Genomic DNA, 24349 nt, shown 5'->3' with positions numbered 1-24349 from the left:
GAGTACTCTATATATATCGACAGATCGAAATTTTAACAAAATGTGGTTATTTTTAGAGACTCATAATTTTTGCGAGATCGTTATATTTCAACACGTCGATATTTGTTGGGTGATAATTATTTTTCTAGAGATCTATATTATTATAATTCAAGAGATCGACATTTTTCAAAATGTCTATATTTTTTGACACACTGATAATTTTCGAGATATCGTCAATTCTAGAAGAGTATTATTTCATGAGCACAACATTTTTCGAGCAGGCGATACATTTCAAGTGTTCTATATTTTTGAGAGATCGATTTTTTACAAGGGCTTGATATTTTTTGAGAGGATGATTTAGTTCCACGTGATAAATGTTAGCTTACCCGAGAGAAAGGCTAGCAATGGGATGTTCTGGCATTACGTTATTGCGAAAACAAAGAACATAAACGGCAGGTTATCTTACGGTTTTAGTACAAAATAATACGTTTCACGTTTTGTCTTGTAATGTGGCAACTGCAGCTAGTCTCGTGCAAAATCTTAAGGTCCGAGGTCAACTACAAGGCACCTCAAGCAGTCAGTAATTGAAAATTCAATAGCTGAAACATGACCTGTTATACGGATTACTTGTCGATAGCATTACCTTAGAACCCTCTATTTTCTACAGAATGAAGAATTTGGAAACCTCAGTACGTTACATAAATTTCCAACCGATAAAAGTAAACTTTCCCAAGAGAAAGGCGATGAATTTGATCTTTTTGTGACATCCATTCTTTTCGAGCGATCGTTACTTATTGAGAGTTTGATACTTTATGTGAGACTGATACTTTTCGAGCTACTGATACTTTTCGAGCGGCCGATACGTTTAGTAGGCTACATACTTTTCGCAAGATCGACCACTAGAATAATATTGATATCACGAATATCGTCATGTTTGAAAAATAACAGACATCTTAAAACATCGATATCTCGAAAAATACTGATATCTCCATAAATTTCGTTCTTTCGAATACAGTATATTCTTGGAAAATGTCGACCCCTAAAGAGAATAACGCTCTATCGTAAAGTATCGATCCATCACTGAGTAAGACGCCTCGAATGATATCGATCTCACGAAAGGTATAGACGTCACGATGGATATCAATCTCTCTAAATTTATTGATCTCACTAATAATATTGATCTCTTGAAAAGTATTATCCTATCGAAAAGCAAAGACCTAGCATAAAGTGTCGATCTAATGAATGCTATCAACGACTCATACAGTTTCAACCATGGACTTAAAAATAAGAGGAGTTGTCATGATGTCACAAACTTGAAGCCAACCCAAGTGAAGATTCGCCATGTTACCTACCCCAAAACATTCGCTTCTGGTGGTTTTATTCCGTGTAGTTGTGAAGTGTTTTGATAAAAAATGCCGGCTTGCGTCGCTTATGGGTGTACTAATCGTTCTGAATGTAGTCTAAAGTTTAAACAATTAACATTTCATTCGTAAGTGGACTTATTTAAGCGCTATTTTCTTATATATACTCGAAATTCTGATGCACTGTTAAGTTTTACAGTATGGTTTAATTTCTGTGATTAGACTTCAAATTTCCTATCAATCCAACACGAACAGCTCTCTGGAAGTGAGCAATACACTTGGTTTTCATTGTTTTGTTATTCCCAAGTAAGTGAAGAGTCCTGGTAAGAAATATCCTGGAAATGGGGACTAATATTTTCAAATGCGATAATTTAATATAAAAGTAATGTAACTACATGGAGTTAGTTAAATCTTGAGAAAAATGTGCGGAACACCTGTTACAGTGGTAAACATATATTTCTTAAAGCAAATTCCCTATGTAAGTCCAGACTATTTAGATCATTGCATTAATCACTGAGTTGTCGTGTTACCCTGTAAACTGCTGTTGTTTGCCACACTGAATGTCACTTGGTAGGTTCAGTTTAAAAACAAAGCGGATGTGTAAACTACAATGGGCCTGACAATCTTAAATTCCGTTCTTTTACGTCGTAATTTAACGTATCTTTCAATTTGTTGACATGACAGCTGTCTTGTTTATATCATCACTGCATACATCTATGGGACAACAAAGGAAATAATGTAAGTTCTTGCAAACTTGAACATTTAAAATTTGCATTTGACTTGAAAAAGCAACGAATACAAATCGGTGCCTACAAACGATCAATCATTGCTTTTGGAGTTCTGGCTTTATCAATTATCTACACAAACACAATGAAAGTGAATAGAAATGGATTAAGAAAGCACGCTTTTCATAGCACATACTTCTCTTTTCAGTTATTCGAAGTGTATAAACAAAAAGGATTTACAGTACTGAGACCAGAAGAGTCATATTTTCGTGTCGTAGTATCGAATCGAATACACATTTAAGACCAGAAAAACGTATGAAGTTGCGTTCCTTATGCTGTGTTGTTCACTAAAACAGTGTAACATTTACTATATAAAATAAATATCGCGTGCGCAAGACAGAAATAACGAAAAAGAAGCAATTGTAAACACTCGTCTGCTAATGTTTTGGCGGATCCAAGATGGCGGCAGGCCCCGCCCACTGGCCTCAAACAACTTACAGCGTAAGTCTGTAGCGCCAACTCCCCTTATTCTACCGCCATGGTTTCGACATTCGAAACTATCGATTTCACTAAATGGATCGACGGCTAGAACGCGTCGACTGCTCGAGACGGACCGGTAATAAGAGTAACAATGCGCTCTCGAAAAATATCTAAACAAAAATGTCGATCCCTCGTAATACATAGTTGCCTCGAAATTATCAACCTCTCGACTATTATCAATCTACTGAAATTTGTCGATTCTCGAAAGGTATCGATCGTACAGGTAGTAGCGATCTCTCGTGAGGCTTCTGTCCCTCGGAAAGTAACGATCTCTCAGCATATACATGTCTTCATGCCAGTATCGATATCATGGTCAGTTTCGAACTCCCAGAAAGTATGAGTCACTTGGAGGGTTTCGTTCTCACATAAAATTTACGATCTATCGAAAAGTATATCACTCGAATATGATCAGATCGCTCGAAACATATCCATTAACTAGAAAGTTATCCGATTGTTAGAAAAATATCCGATGGCACAAATATGTCGATGGCTCGAAAAAAGGCATTCTGTTAAAAAATGTTGATCGCACGAAAAATTTCGATCATTCAAAAATATCGAGCGCTCCAATAATATCGGCCTATTGAAAAATACCGATCCATCCCAATTTACCGATTTCCAAAGAAGAATTGTTCTATCCATAAAATTTCGAATTCTCGAATAGCATTAGCGTCTAGAATGTTATCGATCTTTCGGGGAAAGAGGATCTCTCGGAAAATGTGGATCTCTCGATAATATTGATTCCACGGGTAATACCGAGCCCACGAGTAATATTGCTTTCACGAGTAATACCGATCTACCTAGAAAACCTGGTCTCAAGGTACATTTACACTGGGATTCATGTATCGTGACATGTATGAGCGACAAGTCAATTTGACATGTCACGATACATAACCTCATACAAAAATTCATCGAACTTGTATGCAGTCCCTCGAGCTCATACATGTCGCGTATACATTTTGTATATCACTTTTTGGCCATATACGCAACATGTATGAGCGACATTTGAAGAACTTGTGCGTATGCAGTACTATGATTTTCTGTCGTATTGTCGCCTGCCGCTTATTTTGACGATTAGCGCATGTGTAGTACCAGGCTCTTTGGCGGCTGTTTGAGTTTTGGAGGTGCCGACTGTCGTTTGATACTTTAAAATTTGCCATTACTTCTTGGTCAAAACAAAATACACTGCATTTTATAGAGGCAGTGCACAGGCATCCCTGTATATGGGATGTGAAACTAGGAGACTATAAGAACACTCAGAAAAGGTACGACAAGTGGGAGGAAATTGCTAAGGCATTTAACGTGTCAAGGAAGGAATGTGAGGAGAAGTGGCATAATTTAAAAAGCCAATATAGTCGCGAGTTAGCGAAAAGGAAGAGCAACAGAGGAACTGGAAGTGCTACAGGCAATTTGTACCCCTCTACATGTGGCCAAAAGACGGAGTGTTACTGCCAACTGATCCTCTGGTGGAATCGATTCCCGAAAGTTTGTGTTGGTTTTGGACACAAGAGGATCCACAAGAGATAACAAACCGCGGAAATCCTCCATACTCATCCTAACATAATTTCTAAAATATGCGCCATCCTCTAGCGTTAATTCCAGAACGAGCATTGCGTAAGCTCCGTGAGTAGCGCGTTTGCGAAGAAACTCTCTCTGCCACCATCTATGCTTCCTCCGCCTTTTCTTCATATCACCTTCCAAAAGAGCAAGTGTACCAGCACATAAAAATGTGAAATCTTCCAAATCGTTGTCGGAAGCCGTTGCACAGTATACAAATCAACCAGTGTAAATGCACGCTCATACATGTATGAGGTTGATACTTATCAACTCATACAAGTCGCGATACATGTCGCATAGTCGCATATACATGTATCTCATACATGTGCTGATACAAATCGCACTGTAAGCGCACCTTCACGAGTGTTGTCATATCTGCTTCGAAAAGTATTGATCTCTAGAAAAACATCCACATCGCAAATGATATCAATATACTAAAGAATACCGATTTCTCGAATAATATCAATCTTTTGTAGAACATAAACATCTCCCAGAATATCGATCTCTAGAGGGGTATAATGTCATGAAAGGTATGTAAATCTCGAGGCAATCGACCTCTCAAGGAGTACTAGCCATGATTGTTTTCGATCTATTGTATAGTATTGATAACACAACAAATGCGTCTGTCTAGAAAAGTCTCGATCTCCCAAAAAGTATCTATCTCTCGAAAAAATATCTATCCTTCGAAAAGTATCTGTCTCTCGAAAAGTATCTATCTCTCGGAAAGCATCGATCTCCCGAAATTTATTGATTTGTGTAAATGTATCCATCTCTCGAAAAGTAATGACCTCTCGAAAATTACCGATCTCTCAAAATGTAGCGGTATCAAAGATAGTAAAGATGTCCCAAGGAATATCACAGTCTCGAAATATTTTGACTTCTCTTAGTTTATCGACTTCTGGTGAAGTGTCGTCCTCACTATAAGTATCGACACATAGAAATGTATCGACCTTATTAGAAATATCGACGTCACAGAGATATTAACCGTCTGTGATGTGTCGACGACTCGAAATGTTACGACATATTCAAGAGTATCGACCTCACGAAGTGTGTGAACGTCTCGAAGAGCTTCGACCTCTCGACGAGTGTTGACCTCTGTGTGTCGTCCTCGTGCAGAGTGTCAGCCTCTCGCAGAGCATCGATCTCTCTAAGAGTGTCACTTCCTCGAAGCGTGTCGCTCACTCAAGGAGTGTCACGCTCTCGAAGAGTGCCGGTCTCTCAAAGACTGTTGCTCTCTCGAATAGTGTCGCTCTCTCCAAGAGTGTCGCTCTCTCGAACAGTATTGCTCACTAGAAGAGTATCGCTCTCACGAAGAGTATCGATCTCTTGAAGAGTTTTGCGTTATCAAAGAGTATCTATCCCTCATAAGTATTGATCTCTCTAGATGTGTATCTCTCAAATCGTGTTTATCAATTGATGATTATTGATCTCATAACGTGTATTGACCTCTAAAGAGTATTGATAACTCAGAAGTACTGACGTCTCAAGAAGTATCGATCTCTCGAAAATTATCGTTGTCTTGAAAGTATCTATTTTGAAAAGTATCTATCTACTGTATATCCTGAAAAGTATCGCTTAATCCAAGATATTAAAATTCTCAATAAATGTGGAAAACTCGAAAAATATCGATCGACAAGAAAATATCGATGAATAATAAAATATCGGTCTATCGAGAAATATCTAACTTAAGAAAAATTATTTCTCCTGATGAATATCAAACACTCGAAAAGAGGCAAACTCTCATAGTTCGTCAATCTGTAGAAAAATGTCGTTCTCTCGAAAGATATCGGTGGGTGGCTGGGTATCGATGCGACGAAAAATATCGGGCTCCCGAAGAAGATGCCTTTCTCTCAGAGGTATCGATCTATTACGAATGTCGATCCATCGGTGAATGTCGACCCACAGTGAAATGTGGATCTACCGAAATATTTCATTCCCTCAGCAAATATCGATCTACCGTGCATTGCCGACCTGTCGTAATGCCGACCTCTGGTAGAATATCGATCATCTACAAAATCGATGCTTCAAAAAGTATAGATCTCTCGAAAAATATCGACAGTTGGTAAAGTACATGTCCCCTTAAATCTCGTGCTGGTACATAGCCTATAGTTTAGATCAGTGAATTCTAGTTTGCATACTTATCTCATGCAATGGCTTTTGGCTAAGCAGAGTTTCTAGTAACTTGATAGAGAAATCTACTTCTGTTTAAGACCTTACCATCTTTGGGTATAGAGAGATATCTGCAGAGCAGTTCTTAGCGTTTCTTTATTCTCCTCATTACATTTTGTGCACATTCCAAACTCAGGAGCTCCATTTGAGATCTTTTACACACAAATACACGGTTAGGGTCTGTGCTTGTTGTGATCTGACACTGCCGTCTATAAACAGTGGAAGCTGCATCGTCTCCCGTCGACGTGCTTCTGGCCAATGCTCGAAGTTGCACCGACATTGTGGCGCTGGTGACGAGACCTGTAACACCTTTCATGCTGTTTGGATTCCCTGGTGACCCAGGTGTAGCTGCATCCTTTGATACACAACATCTGATGTGTTTGTCCTCTCTGGATTGTGGGTGGCAGACATTGGCCGGTTTGCGTGTCACTGAACAGAAGGCAAAAGAGGGAGCAGGTAGTGTAGCTGGCTCCCTGCAACTTAGCAAGCAGTACGAGGCGGTACCCAGTGCTGGTGAAAACTCTGAGCCAGCACGGGGTGTCTCTCCTGTCGAGCCAACAGCTGATTTTCCTGCCCACTTCGGACAAGTGCCAAGGGTGTACCCAGGATCTGAACTGGGGGGGGGGGAGGGAGGCAGGTCATACTAGTCTCAGGAAACAAGGACTCGAGACAACATACAGCACTTCTTATTAAATAAAACAGGAAACCAGCGAAAAACTGCTTTTAATAAACATTTTAAATACACTCCTGGAAATTGAAATAAGAACACCGTGAATTCATTGTCCCAGGAAGGGGAAACTTTATTGACACATTCCTGGGGTCAGATACATCACATGATCACACTGACAGAACCACAGGCACATAGACACAGGCAACAGAGCATGCACAATGTCGGCACTAGTACAGTGTATATCCACCTTTCGCAGCAATGCAGGCTGCTATTCTCCCATGGAGACGATCGTAGAGATGCTGGATGTAGTCCTGTGGAACGGCTTGCCATGCCATTTCCACCTGGCGCCTCAGTTGGACCAACGTTCGTGCTGGACGTGCAGACCGCGTGAGACGACGCTTCATCCAGTCCCAAACATGCTCAATGGGGGACAGATCCGGAGATCTTGCTGGCCAGGGTAGTTGACTTACACCTTCTAGAGCACGTTGGGTGGCACGGGATACATGCGGACGTGCATTGTCCTGTTGGAACAGCAAGTTCCCTTGCCGGTCTAGGAATGGTAGAACGATGGGTTCGATGACGGTTTGGATGTACCGTGCACTATTCAGTGTCCCCTCGACGATCACCAGTGGTGTACGGCCAGTGTAGGAGATCGCTCCCCACACCACGATGCCGGGTGTTGGCCCTGTGTGCCTCGGTCGTATGCAGTCCTGATTGTGGCGCTCACCTGCACGGCGCCAAACACGCATACGACCATCATTGGCACCAAGGCAGAAGCGACTCTCATCGCTGAAGACGACACGTCTCCATTCGTCCCTCCATTCACGCCTGTCGCGACACCACTGGAGGCGGGCTGCACGATGTTGGGGCGTGAGCGGAAGACGGCCTAACGGTGTGCGGGACCGTAGCCCAGCTTCACGGAGACGGTTGCGAATGGTCCTCGCCGATACCCCAGGAGCAACAGTGTCCCTAATTTGCTGGGAAGTGGCGGTGCGGTCCCCTACGGCACTGCGTAGGATCCTACGGTCTTGGCGTGCATCCGTGCGTCGCTGCGGTCCGGTCCCAGGTCGACGGGCACGTGCACCTTCCGCCGACCACTGGCGACAACATCGATGTACTGTGGAGACCTCACGCCCCACGTGGTGAGCAATTCGGCGGTACGTCCACCCGGCCTCCCGCATGCCCACTATACGCCCTCGCTCAAAGTCCGTCAACTGCACATACGGTTCACGTCCACGCTGTCGCGACATGCTACCAGTGTTAAAGACTGCGATGGAGCTCCGTATGCCACGGCAAACTGGCTGACACTGACGGCGGCGGTGCACAAATGCTGCGCAGCTAGCGCCATTCGACGGCCAACACCGCGGTTCCTGGTGTGTCCGCTGTGCCGTGCGTGTGATCATTGCTTGTACAGCCCTCTCGCAGTGTCCGGAGCAAGTATGGTGGATCTGACACACCGGTGTCAATGTGTTCTTTTTTCCATTTCCAGGAGTGTACAAAAATGGACTTGTACAATCCGAGAAAACATGCAGCATTTCTTATTAAATAAAAAAGTAAAATAGTGAAAAACTGCGAATATCTCCCAGGGGGGTGGGGGCAGCTGCCCCCTCCCCCCCTCCGTGTCCCTTGCTGGGTACGCCCGTGACAAGTGCAGAGGATGAGTATGCTTCTCGTTCGGAGCTCCAATGTTAGAAAGGTGATACAGCCCCTCAGGCAAATAGCAGGCAAGGTAGGAAAGGATGCCAGTGTGCACTAGGTATGTTTCCTGGGGTGTATCGTCTATGCTGTGGAGGAGGCCCTGTGGCCGCTATTGAGTGCGCAGGATGCTATTGGCTGCATATAGTGACACATATCAGTACGAATGATGCCTACTGCTTTGGTTCTGAGGGCATCGTCACCTGCTTTCGGTGGATGGTTGATTTGGTGACGGCAACTAGCATCACGTGCAGGGTGCAGGCTAAGTTGTCTATTTGTAGCATTGATTGTGGTCCTCTGGTTTGGAGCAGGGTGGAAGGCCTAAACCACAGGCTCAGACGACTCTGCGACAGTATCGGATGCGAATTTCTCGACCTCCGCTATCGGGTGCAGAATTCTAGGGTTCCCCTTAATAGGTCAGATGTGCGTAACACGCAGAAAGCGGCTACTTGGGTAGCATAGTATGTGTGGTGTACCTGTGGTTCGGTTAGAGAATCCCTCCCTAGTGATCAAAGACAATTTGCCTGACAAATTAGCCACAATGTCCTCAGAGAACGTTCATCGTCGCGGAGCAGAGATCGAAAAGATTAATACGATTTTTGTTAAGTGCAGGAACATCCAAGGAAACTTCCAAGAATTAGTATTGCTTACTGAAGCTTATAATGCACAGAAAGTTGGTTGAAACTGTCACTCCACATCTTTGTCCTCATCAGCGAATATGTGATGCTGACTTCTCAGATACTCTGAAACTTGTATCCTGTCACTCTTGCTAAGCAGAAATGTTTTCCTATCTGTGTTAACATTCTTTGTAAGACTGGTTATCATAAATGCTATCACAGCCTTATGATGACTGATACCTTCCTCTGCTCAAGGTCATTTTAGGACAAGACGTCCATAACACTGTCGCACGAATACCTGTCTACGGCACCAGGTTTGATAGTGTGAGCAGATAGTTAAAGAACTAGTTCATAAGGGTAACACTTAGGCCTCAGCCGGCCGGTGTGGCGGTGTGGTTCTAGCTGCTTCAATCTGGAACCACGTGACCACTACGGTCGCAGGTTCGAATCCTGCCTCGGGCATGGATGTGTGTGCTGTCCTTAGCTTAGTTAGTTTTAAGTAGTTCTAAGTTGTAGGGGACTGATGACTACAGATGTTAAGTCCCATAATGCTCAGAGCCATTTGAACTATTTTTTGAACTTAGGCCTCCTGGCAACAAACAGACCTGAAGTTATCGAATCAGTTAACACAGAGGAAGGTATCAGTCATCATAAGGCTGTGATAGCATTTATGATAACCAGTCTTACAAAGAATATTAACACAAATAGGAAAATATTTCTGCCTAGCAAGAGTGACAGGATACAAGTTTCAGAGTATCTGAGAAGTCAGCATCACGTATTCGCTGATGAGGACAAAGATGTGGAGAACAAATGGAAAAAATTCAAAGCCGTCATGCAATATGGCCTACACATGTATGTTCTGAATAAGGTCTTAAGGAATGGGAAAGACCCACCATAGTTTAATAGCTGTGTTAGAAATTTTCTATGTAAACAAAGAAAACTTCATCTCAGATTCAAGAGAAGTAAAAACGTAGCTAACAAACAGCTGAACAAAGCAATAATGAACATAAGGAGAGCAATGAGGAAGCAATCAATGACACTAAAAGTAAAACTTTGTCAATCGATCTGAGTAAAAAGCCTAAGAGGTTTTGGTCATAGGTAAAATCAGTAAGTGAGTCAAAATCACCTATTCATTCACTCAATGGCCATACTGGCACTGCAACGGAAAATAACAGAGACAAGGCTGAAGTCTGAATTCGGTCTTCTGATATTGGTTCATTGCAGAAGATCTAACACAGTCCCTCCTTTCAGTCATCGTACAAACGTCAAACAGGCTGGTATTGAGATAATCGATCATGAAATAGAAAAACAACTACGGTTGCTTAGCAGTGGATAGGCATTAGGACCAGATGAGATACCTACAAGATTCTACAAGGATTATATGAAACAACTTCTCCCCTTCCAGCAGTAATTTATCGTAGATCGTTCGAGCAATAAAGGTTAGCTAACGACTACAAGAAAGCCCTTTTATAAGAGGGGCCTTCCGACAGATGCACATAGTTATAGACCTAAATTTTTGACATCAGTCTGTTTTAGAATTATATACTCAAGGATTATGACGTTTTTAGAGAATGAAAATCTCCTCTATAAAAATCACCATGGATTTCACAAAGAGAGATCTTGTGAAACACATCTCACTCCGTTCCTCCATGAGATCCACAGCGCCGTAGACAATGACACTTAGGTTGATGCCATGTTCCTTGACTTCAGGAAGACATTTGACACTGGCCGTCACTGCAGATAGAAATCAGGAAACAAAATCGACATATGCAAAGGTAATTTCTGGAGTACCCCAGGGAAGTGTGATAAGACTGTTAGTGTAATTACTTAGATTTTCCAGGCGATTCGCTGTCATCTCGAGGAATCGGGTATACTGTAGAAGACAAAGGGTTATTTTTAGGAAATACGGTGCGAAATTGTGATTTAGTATGTTTCAGTGTGCCAGCCTCACGGCAAACAGCGGACGAATGCCGGCCAGCGCATTATCCAGGTGACACAGTTTTGCAACGAGCGTCGGTATGTGTGTACGTGCGCAGCAGCCATGAGAACGAGCCAACTCATTGAGAACCTTCTAATAGACACGCCGCCGCGTAACCGGCGGATTCAGCAGCCGTCTGAACCATTTAAGGGCATCAGAGGTGTGCGTCGGCATTCGGTTCGACCGATTGGGCGTTCGGTCGCTGTTACGTCGTCTTCATCTGTAACGCTGTCCCCGAGGACCGGCCAGTGGTGGGCGTTGTCCGCTGCTGCACCGACGACTCCCGGCGTCGTCACGAGCTGCAGCGTCTGCGAGCTGGGCCGGGCCTCGTGCCGCTAAGGCCGGTATTACACTATCAAATTTCTTTGTCAAAGATTTGATCAAAGATGTGATCCAATATTCCGTCCAATATATTTGACAAAGATCTTTGACGTAGCGCTACAAGGGGTTAGGTTAGGTCAGGTTAGGTCTCCTATCTTCTTAATCTATTTTTGTCATCAAATTTTTCGTCAAAGTTCAAGATGGCTGACAACAACTTGTTATTAACCGCAGCAGTTCTATGTACTCCGATTGCATTGTGTGCACATGTGGAAAAGAAGTGGAGGGAGGTTGACAGTCTTAAAAGTCCTGGGATTACAACTTGATAATAAATTCAGTTGGGAGGAGCACACCACAGAACTGCAGAAACGCCTTAACAAATCTGTATTTGCAATTCGAGTGTTAGCAGACATAGGCAACATAAAAATGAAAAAGCTTGCATACTTTCATTCCATAATGTCACATGGGATAATATTTTGGGGTAAATCTTGACGTCAAACAAAAGTTTTCAAGGTCCAAAAGCGTGTAATACGTATTATTTGTGGAGTAAATTCACAGACGTCCTGCAGAAACCTCTTCAAAGAACTGGGTACACTAACTACTGCCTCTCAGTATATTTACTTCTTAATAAAATTTGTCGTAAATAATATATCTCTTTTTCCAACAAACAACTCAGTTCATACATACAATACCAGGAACAAAAATGATCTGCAGAAGGACTTAAAAGCACTTACTTTAGTTCAAAAAGGGGTCCACTACTCAGGAACACTCACCTTCAATAATTTGCCAGGAAACAAAAAATTTAGTTAGAAATAAAGATCAGTTTAAAAGGAGCCTGAAAGACGTACTACTGGCCAACTCCTTCTACGCCATTGGCGAAATTTTTAATAGAAACAAATGATGTATTGTATTTATTCATACTATTAGTATTTTTATTTCAGCTTTAAAAAAATCGACATGTTCCACATCCACGAGGATCTCCTCAGTACGGATCTATGGAACGAAAAACTAATCTAATCTGGGTGAAGCCGTGGGTTTTACGACGACACGATAAAAGCATTCAACAAAACTTGTTACGTGAGCTTACAGTGGAAGACGTCAAGTCGTACATCAATTACTTAAGAATGGATGAGCATACATTTCTGTATGTGCTCAATGAAGTGTATCCCCATATCACAAAGCACAATTTTCACTTAAGAACTGCTACATCTTCAGAAGACAGGCTCACTATAACACTCCGATTCCTTGCTACAGGAGAGGGTTATGTTAGGTTAGGTTAGGTCAGGTTAGGTCTCAATCTTCTTAATCTATTTTTGTATTCAGGGTGCCTCACGTTGTAAAGCGCCTCATAAGCTTCAGACATCTCTATTAATTCTGTAGTTGTCGGCACACACCAATTGTATTTACCGGCAATGGTTATAAAAACACTACAGACGACAGAACGCTGCAGCGATGCTAGCGCTCCGCGTGGTAACATATCGCATTGCAGTGAACAGAAGACAAGCGATTTCTTTGATCAAATATACGGCCTCGGCCTAGATTTGATCAAATATTGGACGACATTTGTCAAAGATCCCTATTACACTATCAAATATCTTTGACAAAGATATTGGACAAAGATTTTGGACAAAGAAATTTGCTAGTGTAATACCGGCCTAACCTCCTACCGCCTGCGCAGCTGCTGAGCGAGCGCGGCATCGCGTTCCTCAGACTGCGTGCATCGGCACGTCTCCACCACGACACGAGCGGTGGGGCTGAGCTACCGGATAATGTATTGGAAGAACCAATAATAAAGAGGTAGATTGCTAAAAACAGCCACCTTCTTCTACCCAGCCACGCCCTACAACCCCGACCACGTCACCCACTTTGGTCATCCTATTAAGTACTGACGGTGGCCTGCATCTTCCCAACACAATATTTCGACGTTGCAGCTTGGCATCTTCATCAGGCGTTTCCTGCCACTGGCCGACAATCTGACTATTCTCCCGTATTCATGTCTGGGCGGTGTCTGCTGTTCCCTGTGCTGTCTGCACCCGTTGTGGCCGTTTCTGGTGGTACTACTCATCTCCAGGCGCCCCGTCTTGCGTCCACGCCCATTTCCGCTATTTTCCCCGATGGCGGCTGTGCCGAGACGTTCCCTACTAGGTCCGTGTGCGCCGCGTGCTTTCCCAGCGCTATCGGCGAGCTGCAGACGCCTCTTAGGCTAGGCGCAAATTGAGACGCGTATAGCGCGTGTGGCGTGACGCAGCGCAGCGCGTGTTTTTGTAACATCACAGGTTCAAATGGGACCGCGCAAATTGCGACGCGACGCGACTGGGACGCGACTCGCGCCTGCGCCAGGTCGCGCGGCGTTGTGATTGAGGCACAGTTTCTCGCGCCGCGCGTCGCACTTGCCTCGCTAGCACCGTGGGAAATTTGAGGCGGGGAGCGGGAAAGTAGCCCGGCCATATGCTCACATCGGAACGGCGCATATCAGCAGTGGTAGTATTGCCCATACGATAAATTTTGCCTTACTGTGTACTGAATTTCATTGCCTTTGGGTAGTGTTTCGTTTTTCGCCATTTAAACGCTCCAGCTTTCTTCGCTAGCACGTTATACTTTTCTGTTATTTATATGTGCATAGTTTCGTTTTGTTTATCTTCTGTCAAGAAAAATGTATACTTCAGTAACTGGAGAGCCATTGGCCGCTGGAGTTGCACCATATGCCTCCGCGATGTTTTCAGATCGCAAGAAGGGACAGAGGGTAGTGAATAAGGAAGCAAGGAATATTATAAAATCATGTGATTAAGAATCAAGGAAAGTAAAGCAAGGTTATCTTCGCGCTGCCTAGTAAGCTAGCGTATCTGTACGATCTGTTACAAAAATTTAGAAAGGGATAATCTCCATAGGTGTGATCCCTTTGTGCATCTGGTAAAAAGCGTCCAAGATCTAAAGTATAGAAGTTTCACAGTGATTACTCTGATATGGATGTAATAATGTAATACGACACACTGTACTACATGCATGTGAACAACATATTTCCACTGCAAGCTAGAAACAGTCGAAATGCAGTCACAAATAACAATGTTTTAATTGGTTCGCCGTGATGAGAAAAAGCATTTCATTTGTTGCATGGACATTATCAGCATTAATAAACTAACTATACAACAACAGGCTACACAAATGAAGAAAATGGTCGGTATTATTACGAAAGTCGGAATATCCTAAAAGAGTGTTATGATTAGATATATTTAATTTGTTGAAATGTGCTGCTGACAAAGGCAGATCTACTTTCATGACAATGTTTTTCGAACTCCATTTCACAAGGCACACATGGCTAGCTTGTGCATTCCTGTCGCGCGCATTATCCTTCGCTGCTGACAATACACTGACCATTGTGTAGTGCGACAGATCAATTGTTTATTTTTCTCAATAACAACTATTTTATTCGCGATCACGCATTGTCAGTTTGGCAAGCCCTAGATGAGTAAACAGTATCTGGCATGTGCCTATCATTCCGCCTGAAGGAACACTCGTCATTATTTTAATACTGCTCAGATCAAGAGAAGGAATAAAATCCTTGGGTAAGTTTTCATTCCAGTCGCTCAGTGTTAAAAATACAATGGGTTACGGGGATTCCACCAAAATTCCAACAGAATTGCCAATCTGTTTTTGTGTGAGTTGTTAACCTTTTCTCGTTCGAAGAAGCATCACCATTTATGAGCAAAGGCCAGATTTCTCTTGGTGACTGGTTTAATTGTACTTCCTTTGTCACAATGTAATTTGCCAAACTCATCTCACATCAGCTATTGAGACAGAATTCCGAAACGGAGGGCCTCATTAAACAACTAATTGGCAATCACAGAGCTGAATAGCTTACAAAAAACCTCGTAGTATCGGTTTGCAGTAACATAAAAGAAGAAATTTCATGTTCCTTTTCATACTAGGAAGCTCTTGTTTCGCTAGCTGTCGATAACTCGTAAAAAATTGCAGTCACTGGAGTGAGATAAATTTAAAAAAGTATAAGTAGTGATAAATCGCCATAGGTAAGAAAGTTCCGTGTGTTTAATAATTGGCAAAACATTCTCCTCCTTGTGTGCTATCATTCGCCAAACTTTCGTTTCGATGTCTCGAGCGGTTTAGGAGATACGAGAGATGTTGCGAGTATTTCATTCTCGGGGGCGTGAGATCGGAAGTGAGCACGCTACATGGGATCCATTTTCTCGAGATCGGAGGCAGATAGAGATCTCCTCCCACGTCTAAACAAAAATTCAGCATGTTAGCTGAATTTCATACGCAACAACATATGGTGTAACACGCACCAAACGCAAAATCATAGCGACCCCTAATTTTCGTTGAAAAGTTTTTGAGTTTTGCGTAGTGTCTTACTAAAATGTGTACATCACAATAAGAATGGTCATTAGCGAGGTGATGGGCACTTCGTCACGAAGCTGACATATAACGCTACAAGTAAGGCAAAAATAATATATTTTCAGAGAATAGTTTCTGTAAAATCGTTTGAGAAAGATAAGAGGCTGCGCGCCCTTCGGTTCAGTCAGCGCAGAGCGTCGCCAGCCGGCGCGTGCGAAGTATGGTGTACGCGTCGCAATATGCGCTGCACCCGCGTGACCCGTGCGTGTCGCGCTGTAGTGTCGTGTCACGTTACACGTGCTATACGCTTCTCAATTTGCGCCTAGCCTTACGCTGTTGGCGACCGCTCCGGCTTTCAATCGTGCCCCTCTCAGTCCCCTGGTCTTGTGGGTTCAGTATGTCCCTACAATGCCTGCCGTGTGAATTGGATACTCTGTCTGTGCACGCCGCAGCAACCTCTCGTGGCGGTGGCCGCCACCTGGAGTTCTACAGGGTGCGTCAAAAAAATGTATACACACTTTGAAGCGTCATAGAAAATTTATTTCCCGTTCTACAATGTTAAATTTCTGGAAATGGAAAGCATAAAGTCCAATTGGAAAAATAAATGTACTTTGCAAATGTGATTAATGTTCAAACTGATGGCCTTCAGCATCAATACATTTCCGAGTACGAGTCACCACCGATTCCGTACATCGTACCGAAGTGTTCGACGAGATTTCTGCGCACACCGCCCGAATCTCGTTCCGAAGTGTGACCGCGTTATGTGGTTTACATCTGTACACCTCATCTTTTACTCTGCCCCGTAAGAAGAAATCCAGCGGCGTGAGGTCTGGAGAGCGTGCAGGAAACTCGATTGGTCCCCTGTGTCCTATCCACTGGCCTGGCACATTGTGATCCGGGTACGCTCGTACGTCCCTACGATAGTGCGGCGGGGCGCCATCTTGTGGGAAATAAAACTCATAATTACCGTATAAAGCACGAATGGCAGGGAATATGGAGTCAGCAAGCATTGTTAGGTACGTTTCTCCAGTAACAGTACCTTCCAAGCGGAAAGGCCTAATGAATCCCCTTGCAGACAAACCACACCATACATTTACACCAGGAAAATTCACAGCCTTTTCATCTGTAATGTGAGGATTATCTTCAGCCCAGTACACACAATTGTGCCTATTGAGAGTTCCATTGATTTTGAATTGGGCTTCATCCGACCAAATTATGCTACCCATAAATCCCAGTTCTTCCCCCATGAACCATGGACCTTGCCGTTGGTGGGGAGGCTTGCGTGCCTCAGCGATACAGATGGCCGTACCGTAGGTGCAACCACAACGGAGGGGTATCTGTTGAGAGGCCAGACAAACGTGGTTCCTGAAGAGGGGCAGCAGCCTTTTCAGTAGTTGCAGGGGCAACAGTCTGGATGATTGACTGATCTGGCCTTGTAACATTAACCAAAACGGCCTTGCTGTGCTGGTACTGCGAACGGCTGAAAGCAAGGGGAAACTACAGCCGTAATTTTTCCCGAGGACATGCAGCTTTACTGTATGATTAAATGATGATGGCGTCCTCTTGGGTAAAATATTCCGGAGGTAAAACAGTCCCCCATTCGGATCTCCGGGCGGGGACTACTCAAAAGGACGTCGTTATCAGGAGAAAGAAAACTGGCATTCTACGGATCAGAGTGTGGAATGTCAGATCCCTTAATCGGGCAGGTAGGTTAGAAAATTTAAAAAGGGAAATGGATAGGTTAAAGTTAGATATAGTGGGAATTAGTGAAGTTCGGTGGCAGGAGGAAAAAGACTTTTGGTCAGGTGATTACAGGGTTATAAATACAAAATCAAATAGGGGTAATGCAGGAGTAGGTTTAATAATGAATAAAAAAATAGGAGTGCGGGTTAGCTACTACAAACAGCATAGTGAACGCATTATTGTGGCCAAGATAGACACAAAGCCCATGCCTACTACAGTAGTACAAGTTTATATGCCAACTAGCTCTGCAGATGATGAAGAAATTGATGAAATGTATGACGAGATAAAAGAAATTATTCAGGTAGTGAAGGGAGATGAAAATTTAATAGTCATGGGTGACTGGAATTCGTCAGTAGGAAAAGGGAGTGAAGGAAACATAGTAGGTGAGTATGGATTGGGGGGAAGAAATGAAAGAGGAAGCCGCCAGGTAGAATTTTGCACAGAGCATAACTTAATCATAGCTAACACTTGGTTCAAGAATCATAAAAGAAGGTTGTATACCTGGAAGAATCCTGGAGATACTAATAGGTATCAGATAGATTATATAATGGTAAGACAGAGATTTAGGAACCAGGTTTTAAATTGTAAGACATTTCCAGGGGCAGATGTGGATTCTGACCACAATCTATTGGTTATGAACTGCAGATTGAAACTGAAGAAACTGCAAAAAGGTGGGAATTTAAGGAGATGGGACCTGGATAAACTGAAAGAACCAGAGGTTGTAGAGAGTTTCAGGGAGAGAATAAGGGAACAATTGACAGGAATGGGGGAAAGAAATACAGTAGAAGAAGAATGGGTAGCTCTGAGGGATGAAGTAGTGAAGGCAGCAGAGGATCAAGTAGGTAAAAAGACGAGGGCTAATAGAAATCCTTGGGTAACAGAAGAAATATTGAATTTAATTGATGAAAGGAGAAAATATAAAAATGCAGTAAATGAAGCAGGCAAAAGGGAATACAAACGTCTCAAAAATGAGATCGACAGAAAGTGCAAAATGGCTAAGCAGGGATGGCTAGAGGACAAATGTTAGGATGTAGAGGCTTGTCTCACTAGAGGTAAGATAGATACTGCCTACAGGAAAATTAAAGAGACCTTTGGAGAGAAGAGAACCACTTGTATGAATATCAAGAGCTCAGATGGCAACCCAGTTCTAAGCAAAGAAGGGAAGGCAGAAAAGTGGAAGGAGTATATAGAGGGTTTATACAAGGGCGATGTACTTGAGGACAGTATTATGGAAATGGAAGAGGATGTAGATGAATATGAAATGGGAGATAAGATACTGCGTGAAGAGTTTGACAGAGCACTGAAAGACCTGAGTCGAAACAAGGCCCCTGGAGTAGACAACATTCCATTAGAACTACTGATGGCCTTGGGAGAGCCAGTCATGACAAAACTCTACCATCTGGTGAGCAAGATGTATGAGACAGGCGAAATACCCACAGACTTCAAGAAGAATATAATAATTCCAATCCCAAAGAAAGCAGGTGTTGACAGATGTGAAAATTACCGAACTATCAGTTTAATAAGTCACAGCTGCAAAATACTAACGCGAATTCTTTACAGACGAATTGAAAAACTGGTAGAAGCGGACCTCGGGGAAGATCAGTTTGGATTCCGTAGAAATGTTGGAACACGTGAAGCAATACTAACCTTACGACTTATCTTAGAAGAAAGATTAAGGAAAGGCAAACCTACGTTTCTAGCATTTGTAGACTTAGAGAAAGCTTTTGACAACGTTAACTGGAATACTCTCTTTCAAATTCTGAAGGTGGCAGGGGTAAAATACAAGGAGCGAAAGGCTATTTACAATTTGTACAGAAACCAGATGGCAGTTATAAGAGTCGAGGGGCATGAAAGGGAAGCAGTGGTTGGGAAAGGAGTGAGACAGGGTTGTAGCCTCTCCCCGATGTTATTCAATCTGTATATTGAGCAAGCAGTAAAGGAAACAAAAGAAAAATTCGGAGTAGGTATTAAAATTCATGGAGAAGAAGTAAAACCTTTGAGGTTCGCCGATGACATTGTAATTCTGTCAGAGACAGCAAAGGACTTGGAAGAGCAGTTGAACGGAATGGACAGTGTCTTGAAAGGAGGATATAAGATGAACATCAACAAAAGCAAAACGAGGATAATGGAATGTAGTCAAATTAAATCGGGTGATGCTGAGGGGATTAGATTAGGAAATGAGACACTTAAAGTAGTAAAGGAGTTCTGCTATTTGGGGATTAAAATAACTGATGATGGTCGAAGTAGAGAGGATATAAAATGTAGACTGGCAATGGCAAGGAAATCGTTTCTGAAGAAGTGAAATTTGTTAACATCGAGTATAGATTTAAGTGTCAGGAAGCTGTTTCTGAAAGTATTTGTATGGAGTGTAGCCATGTATGGAAGTGAAACATGGACGATAACCAGTTTGGACAAGAAGAGAATAGAAGCTTTTGAAATGTGGTGCTACAGAAGAATGCTGAAGATAAGGTGGGTAGATCACGTAACTAATGAGGAGGTATTGAATAGGATTGGGGAGAAGTTTGTGGCACAACTTGACTAGAAGAAGGGATCGGTTGGTAGGACATGTTTTGAGGCATCAAGGGATCACAAATTTAGCATTGGAGGGCAGCGTGGAGGGTAAAAATCGTAGAGGGAGACCAAGAGATCAATACACTAAGCAGATTCAGAAGGATGTAGGTTGCAGTAGGTACTGGGAGATGAAGAAGCTTGCACAGGATAGAGTAGCATGGAGAGCTGCATCAAACCAGTCTCGGGACTGAAGACCACAACAACAACAAATCCCAGTTCACGTCTCACCATCTGAAACCATTCACAAAATTCTAACCTTTGATCTGGATGGTCGTCACTTAGCTGTTGCACCAGCCTTGGAATGTGCACACGAAACTTGCCTTTCTTCAGAATGCGTAGCACACTACTAGCACTTACATTACTCTCATGTGCCGCTTGCCTTGAATGCTGAAACAGTTCCCAGATCGCAGTTGTTGAATCATCACTTGTGGCTACGAGGTCGCCCTGATCGACCTTTATGCACATCACACACTGTTCCATAAAATCCAATTTGTCTCGTAGACGTGTAATTGTTAGCCTTGAAGGTGGTTCTGTACGATACTCACTTCTCCACTGTCTTCGAACCGCAGCTACATTCTCAAACTTCCAGTACCACTTAATTATCTGCTTCCGCGCTTCAAAGCTCATACGCACTCCGCCTTGTTGCAGTTACTTCCTTGCCACTGCTGCCACTTGTTGAAGAAACATAACATTACTTTTTCACAGATATTTAACCTTGTAGAACGGGAAATAAATTGTCTATGACAGTTCAAAGTGTGTGTACATTTTTTTGACACACCCTGTATACTGTGTCTGCTGCTAGGATGAGTGGTGCCTGAAGTTTCGGGTGGTTGATGTTGTTCTCACTACAGTTGTCTCTGGAGAAGGTAGTTGCCATCTGCTGCTTTGTAATAGATTGTTAATTATGCCCATTGTTGTCTGAGGTTTGTTACCAGAGAAGGTAACTTCTTTCTGTCCGTTGTTTAGTATTTCTAAAGCCAGATTCCACGCTATACTGATCTGGTATCCTGCTTTGGGGTTGATCATGTTCTCTGTCATCTTGATTTCGATGGATTCAGTAATTGCACTATCCCAAAATCTGGGGTCTGAGTCAGGATCCTGGTTTTATCACAATGCTTGGCATGACCAAGTTCCAGGCAATGGTCTGCTGATTTAGTGACCTGTCGTAGATTAGCATGTCTTTGATGTTCTTTTACATCTTATTTCAACTGCTCTGATGGTTTGACCGACGTAACACATCCTACATTCACATGGGGTAGATACCAGGTTTCCTTAACCCCAGATTATCTTTGGCCATCCCACGTGGTCGGAATAGACTGGACGAGTTCCTTGACCAACTGAACTTGAAACGCCACAGCATTACATTCACAATGGAACTAGAGAGTGGTGGTCAATTTCCATGCCTGGATGTCCTGGTGAAAAGGAAGACAGACATCACATTAAGCCACAGCATGTATAGCAAACGGACACACACCAACTTATACCCACAGGCTGACTGCTGCCGTCATCCGGTGTAGAAGAGTAGGGTAGTGAGGAAACTTGTACACCGAGCTAAGACACTGTCTGACTCAGGTAGCCTGCCAGCAGTGTTAGAACCTCTACCGGGTGATCAAATAGTAAGTATAAATTTGAAAACTTAATAAACCATGGAATAATCTAAAAAAAGCAAATTTCACAAAATGTCCGACAGATGGCACCGGCAGCAAAACGTCAGTGACTGCTCATGACAATCGTGTATAAAAGGAGCTGTAATGAGAGAGAGAATCAGATGCGCCAGCAGTCGCAGCATGTTGACGTTACCTGAAAAGGCGCTTTTATTGAAGTTGTATCATCAGAATGGGGAGTGCGCTAGTTCAGCTTTACAATCCTATCGCCATAGGAAGGGGATTCGAACGGGTAAAGGTCCGTTGACAAATGCAGCTGTGGCGAGAACGTTTTCGAAGTTTGAAGCCACGAATTGTTTAGACGATAGACGCCGTAGTGGCCGATCGAGCACAAGGCGTAATGCTGCTGAGACACTTCAGAAAAAAATGGAGACTGTTGCGGGTTCGTCTATGCACGGGCAAGTCAGCTCTCGTGTAGTCACACGTCGCACCGGCATTCCATACACTACTTTTTTGTTTGGCACTTAGGCGTACCCTCCGATGCTATCTGTACAAAATCTATCGGCATCGTGAACTGTTACCTGGCGATTTAGTGAAGCGGAGGGCATTTGCGGTGTGGGTGTTTCAAAAGATGGCGGAAGATGACGATTGGTTGAGTAACGTGTTGTGGACCGACGAAGCTCATTTCAGGCTACGAGGTACTGTCAACGCCCACAACTGCAGAATTTGGACTACCGAAAATCCTAGAACTGTCGTGGAAACTCCATTGCACGACGAGAAAGTCACTGTGTGGGTTGGATTTAACACATCTTTGTTCTATGAGGAAATGCGTGATTCTGGTTTTGTAACTGCTACCGTGACAGGTGAGAGGTATGCGATATGTTACAGAATCGCATCATCCCGAGCTTGGCTGATAAACACCTGCTGGAACGTACGATGTTTATGCAGGATAGCACTCCACCCCATATTGCTATAGTTGAATTCTTTTATCTTGGCGGTTCGCGCATGCCCGCCCAGACGCGGGAGATTGCTGCGTTGCCAGTTGTAAACGACGCACGCGCCAAGAGAAGCAGCGCCGTAGTATAGCATAGTTCGCAAACTTACATTTAGGGGGGAGCGCGCAGTACATGAAGTAAAGCCACCACGGCCGCATTAACCCTTTCGCTGCTACAAAGACGTGCTCCCTGCATTCCGCGCTGTGCGCGATTTCGTCACTGCACTGCTCGCCTGTGCTGACACATCGTGTTCTGACTGCTTTGACACTCTTATCATTCGATTCCACAAAAACTATTTGGCCCAAAAATTTGATTTTTACACATCTTCTTGACTGATACCTTCCCCCCATAAATGACTTAATTTTGTTTCGATGTTCAACGCAGTTATTATGCAGCATTAAATATAGTAAACCATTGCACGAAATTTTGAAGAGTTTGCAGAGGTAAAAGTCCATAGAGTATACTTTCCGTATGGTCGATTTTAGTTGCCACAATGTTGAGAATGAAATGTGGACAAGATACCCAAATTTCATATAAAATTTACTGTATAACAATATCTCATTTAATTGAAGTACCACATAGGTGTCATATGTAATATTGAGAAATATTCCATCTTTCGCGACTGTAACAAAAGTTTTATTTACACCAGGCACATTTGGCTTTATTTTAAAGCACTTCAATCAATCAAAAGGCAGTACACAAAATACATTAAACAAACCTGTAGACTTACGAAAACATTAGGACTTGAATATACCGTCTATCAGTGAAGTCCCCTGAGCTATGTCAAATATAATTTTTGTGTGTGGCACACACAAGCAACATTTATTTGCTAAAACACTGATCAGCCAACACAAACGTTGAATATTGTGTTACCGCAGCGCAAAACTACGAAAGGTGACTTGGCAATGGAGGAGACAAAATACTGTCCACTGAAGATGCTTCAAAAGAGAGATACACATCTGGTCTAAATAAGTCGCTTATTACAGTTGCAGAAGAGGAATATATTTCAATACCATTGGTAAAACTGCGACTGTGGAACAAAAACAAGAAAGAGAACATGAGTACCATCGTGTATGTGCCATACCTTTCATTGATTGAAGTGCTTTAAAATAAAGCCAAACGCGCCCGGTGTAAATAAAACTTTTATTACAGTCGCGAAAGACGGAATATTTCTCAATATTACATACGACACCTATGTGGTACTTAAATTAAATGAGATGTTGTTATACAGTAAATTTTATATGAAATTTAGGTATCTTGTCCACACTTCATTCTCAACACTGTGGCAACTAATATCGACCATACGGAAAGTATACGCTATGGACTTTTACCTCTGCAAACTCTTCAAAATTTCGTGCAATGGTTTACAACATTTAATGCTGCATAATAACTGCGTTGAACATCGAAACAAAGTTGTCATTTATGGGGAAAAGGTATCAGTCAAGAAGACGTGTAAAAATCAAATTTTTGGGCCAAATAG

This window comes from Schistocerca nitens, chromosome 11 (genome assembly GCF_023898315.1).
Source record: "Schistocerca nitens isolate TAMUIC-IGC-003100 chromosome 11, iqSchNite1.1, whole genome shotgun sequence".
NCBI classification, from domain to species: Eukaryota; Metazoa; Arthropoda; class Insecta; order Orthoptera; family Acrididae; genus Schistocerca; species Schistocerca nitens.
The sequence above is the reverse complement of the archived record's forward strand: the minus strand, read 5'-3'. Positions refer to the sequence as shown.